The 4969-nt window shown below is 34.7% G+C and overlaps 1 pseudogene; it reads right to left on the bottom strand.

Moving 5' to 3' along the window:
* Positions 1-4457: 4457 nt before the first annotated feature.
* LOC126026481 (uncharacterized) lies at positions 4458-4589 on the bottom strand (annotated as a pseudogene).
* Between the last annotated feature and the right edge of the window lie 380 nt (positions 4590-4969).

Raw genomic sequence — 4969 nt, 5'->3', positions numbered from 1 at the left:
GGGTAATATTATCCAATAGCAAATTTACCCTGTTCTTGTCAAAACAAACATGGACAAAACAGTCAAAGATATACATCTCTTAAAAGTTAAGATTTAAGAATTTTTTCCTCTGCCCCATATTTAAGAATTTTTATTAAATTAAAAATTTAAAGATTTTCCTTTCCAAGTTTTTTCAATTTTATAGATTTTCCTTTCCTTTTCTGTTCAAAGAAGTGTTTCTCTGTCATATCAGTTTTTCAAAATTTGTTCAGTTCCTAAATAAAAGTGGTCGTGAAGATTTATATTACTGAGCTCCAGAGAAAATTTGTTAACTCTTCTTTGAAGGATGTTGTGAATTGATCATTGGGGACTGAAGCTTTTGTAAAGAATCATCGAGGTTTGGGGATGGTAAAGATAGTTGTGTTTTTCAAGTGATTCTGAATTTCATTATCTTTAAACATGTAAAAACTAGATTGGTAAATAAAAAGGTTTTAATTCCTCAAAATAGAATTTCTGCTTAATGATGTCAAAGACCTAGAACTAGAGTAATGGCCCACAAGTTTAGGGTGTTTACCTTGCACACTGTTGATTCTGTTTAATTTGCAGTGCCTTGTATGGTCCCTCAGGCTCTGTCAGGAATGACATCTGAGTGGAGCCAGAAGTAAGTGTTGAACATTAACAGGAGTGGACCCCAAACTACTATTACTACTACTACTATTACTACTATTACTACTACTACTACTACTACTACTACTACTACTACTACTACTACTACCACCACCATTACCACCAACAAAACCACCACCACCATCACCACCACCACCATCAATAATTATGTCAACTACCTAAGTTGTATCCACAGGTACTAAAATGATTTTCTTTATTTCTTGGCACTTTACCTTAAAGGAGGAGACATATGAAAGAACTAATGAAAGAAATATTTTAAACAGTTTATATCATTTTATTATGGATAGACAATAATATTTCTAATGATATAAAATGATCTTTCATGGCTAAGAGAAATTCTCAAAGTAGGTGTAAAAAATTTGTTTCTCAACATTTAGAACTCTTCCCTGTGTATTCAGAAGAAAAAATTACATAATTACTATAGTCAGGAAATGGGCCCTGATTGTAAATGGAGTTATATCTTTATTTTTATGTAGCCATATTTTCACATCTCCAACCTGATAGTTACCAAAGCAAGAAAAGCATCAAGGCAATTGTTGTCCTTGGTTGAGCAATAAGTGGATTTGGAAAAACCATGTGAAATTGCATATTGTTTGTTAGAAAATTACAGACACCTCTAAGAGAGCCCACTTTAGTAAATTTGTTTTAAAGAGCAACATCTCTCTGTCCCGTTTTGCAAGATCTAAACAAAGTTTAAAGTGGAGAATAATTCATAGGTGTCTTTCATAATATGAGAAGACTTTATGTTTTAAATTTAATGTCTTTATAGATGTCTTAAAAGAAGTACTTGTAGGTATTTACTAGAAAGCCCTTAGTCCTGGCAATCTTGGAAAGGAAAAGCCTATGTGAGAATATTTATGAGGTTACTAGCTTGATGAATATTGGTTTATAATCATGCAATCTTTTTCTATTGCACAGATTGTTTAGATAGAAAAGTACATAAGCTAAATACAGGAAAAATGAAAGGTGAGAACAGGAACACGTTTGATATTAATATCCTTTATTTTAGGTGCCTCTTGTTTTTCTAGTTTCTCTAGTTTTGCATTAGCCTTTGGAAATGACTCATAATGATATGAAAAGTCTCATTTTCAAGTTCACTTTCAAATAAGCAATCTTGCCTATTTGGGATGTTCCCAATTAATATAGTATAGTATAGTATAGTATAGTATAGTATAGTATAGTATAGTATAGTATAGTATAGTATAATATAGTATAGTATAGTATAGTACAGTAAAGAATGGTATAATTAGTATTAGTATTAGCATAGTATTAGTATAGTATTTTTGGATATTGTTCTTTCAGATTCAGTAATCCTACCTAACTGCAGCTATCAGAACTCTAATGCTTTTGTTCATTTGTTTTTGTTTTGGGCCACATCCTGAAATACTCATGAATAAGTCCAGTCTCTACATTCAAGAAGTAGTCCTGGTTGTTTCAGGGATGGAACACAGGCCAACCATGAGAAGAGCAAGCACCCTAATTGTTATACTCTTTCCAGTTTCAAAGGACTGTAATTCTTAAACAAGAAGAATGCTCAATACTTTAGATCTAAGAGATTTTATTTATTTTACTTAGATTTTTGAATTTACTAAAATTTAAATCTTAAAACTCTAAATACCCAAGTTCTACTTAAATTCTCTGGCTTCTATTTTTTCCCCAAAGACTTTGTTTTTGCCTCCTATATGAACATTTTCTGACATGATCTGAAGTGCTGAGCTTGAAAACCTGTAGTATACTACTAGGGAATGGGGGTAGGATTGAGGAATAGGATTGAGGAAAAAGACTTCAAGGAAATGTTTCTGTGGTTTGATTTCCAATGATAAAGAATTAGTGTTTGTTTGTTTGTTTTATTTAATTTGTTTTTGGGCCACACACGGCGATGCTCAGGGAAAAATGTTACTACACCTAGCTCTGCACTCAGAAATTACTCCTGGCAGCATTAGGAACCATATGGGATACTAGGGATTGAAATTGGATCCATCGAAATCTGCCATATTCAAGGCAAAAAGCCTTACCAATACTATCACTTTGGTTCCCAGAACTAGAGGCCTTAATCACAGTTCCTATGTGAAATCTTAGTCAAACCATGATTGGAGTTTATTCATTATTGCTGATTAAATCACAGCCAGTAACTCCCAATATTTAGCTCACTCCTTCTATTTGATAACTCTTCAACAATTCAGTTTTAAAGTTGTACCAGTTCGACTCCAGGTGATACATTCAACAATTCTCAATGTCAACTAAACTAGCAGGTGATGAAGACTACAAACTGGAAATGAGGAAGGAACCACAAATATAGAAAGAAAGCAAAACCACCCAAACAAGAACATACCCTCTACACCCTAAGTAGGAAAGAGAGTTTGAGAGATCAAAGCACACAGCTATTCTTTTAACTCTAAGTTTACTCTGGCCTTAGAGATTTGAGAGAAAGAGAATTCAAAGTTTGCTGGAACAATAAATGTTTGTTGTTATTGTTGCTGGAGCAATCGTCACATGGCTCCAAATGTCACTGGAGTGACTGAGAGATAGTACATTAGGAGGGGATTTATAGTGAATATAGCTGGTTATAGTTCAATCCCAGACAAGCCATAATAACTCCTGAAACCCTCAAGGAGTAATTACTAAGCACAGAGCCAAGAGTAAGCTCTAAGTACCACAAAATAACAAAACACCAAAACAAAAAGAAAAAAAAATGTTACTGGAAGTTTGTTTTAGATTCATGACTTACTGATACCAAACTATCCTACAAAGTGCCACAAATATATAAATTTATGATGGTTTTTAAATGATTCATGAATTATACAGCATCCGATCTACCATGTAGGAAGGACTGCAAGGCCTTGTACAAAATGGATTGTTTTACAGTCAGAAAAAAAAAGTAGGGCAAAGTTAATAGCAAAATAAGAGATTAGTTCAGGAAAAGTGACCTCTTCTAATACAAGGAAAGAGAATGTTACCATATAAATTGCTCCAGTTCTCCTGGCCAGGGACTCTCCAGAATGATTGATTGGATTATATATTTTTTAGAGGATAGGTCAAACTGTGACTAGATTATGCATTAAATCTTACTAGAAGCAGACTCTGAAAGACTGAATTCATGGATATTCTTTTTTTTTCGTATTTAAAAAATATAGTACATGAATATGCCCATATAAACGTATGTCTGTCTATTATTTTTTAATTTTGTTCACTTCTTGAGTGCCATAACCAGTTCATATTTCTGACTCCATACTCAAAGATCTTTCCTCTCAGAACTCAAGAAACTACATATAGTGCTGGAGATAGTATCTGGGTATTAAACATGGATTAGGCTCCTGTAAGACAAGATTTTACTGACTATAGTATTATTTCAGCTCTTCTTTTAATTTTTTTTTCTTTCTTTTGTTCCCACACAGCACTGAGCATGTCTTATTCCAGGCTCTATGTTAATGAATTTATACTGGTTGGGCTTAAGGGACCATATTGACGGAAGAGATAGAGCCTGGGTTGTTGGCATGAAAGGCAAGCACTATATCCACTATGCTATTTCTCCTGTTTTTGGAAAACAATAGACATATTGGATCATTTTGCTGTTGTTTTCTTTTAACCTTTATTTTAGGCAGTGTGGCTTACAATATTGATTGTCGTGAGGTTTCACACAAAAAATAATTCCAGGGGCCGGAGCTGTGGCAAGAGTGGTAGGTGTCTGTCTGCCTTGAGGTTGCTAGCCTAGGATGGACCTTGGTTCAATCCCCTTGTGTCCTATATCGTTTCCCCAAGCTAGGAGTCATTTCTTTTCTTTTCTTTTTTTAATTTTAATTATGCAGTCGATTTTCCCACATTTGGGGTAATCGCAGGGGCCAGCACATCCTGAGTGGAATGGATAAGCATCACCCTGAGGAAAGCACCTTCATGATCATGGTTTTTCCCTGCCAGGTAATTATAAAGAGCCATTTCTTTTTTTTTTAATATAATTTTTATTTTGATCATAGTGTCTTACATATTGTTGACAATAACATTTTAGGTACATATTTACATAAAATCAGGGGGGATTCCCATCACCAAATTGTCCTCCCTACACCTCCGTTTTTGTTCTACCTCCCATTTCCTCTTCCCTCACCCCCAGGGCGGCTAGAATATGTGGTCCCTTCTGTATCCAACCCACTACTTAGTAGTCTTGCACCTGTTTGGTCTTGATGCCTCCCTTATCTCCCCCTCTAACTGTAGGCAGGACTAGCTAGTTCAAGTTGCATGGTTTTGCCTGAAGAAGAGAAGATAAATAAACTGGGGTAAGAGTCTAATACCCCAAAAATGGGTGGAATCC

The sequence above is a fragment of the Suncus etruscus genome, chromosome 13, assembly GCF_024139225.1.
Source record: "Suncus etruscus isolate mSunEtr1 chromosome 13, mSunEtr1.pri.cur, whole genome shotgun sequence".
NCBI lineage: Eukaryota > Metazoa > Chordata > Mammalia > Eulipotyphla > Soricidae > Suncus > Suncus etruscus.
This window is presented reverse-complemented; position numbering and strand designations above follow the sequence as displayed.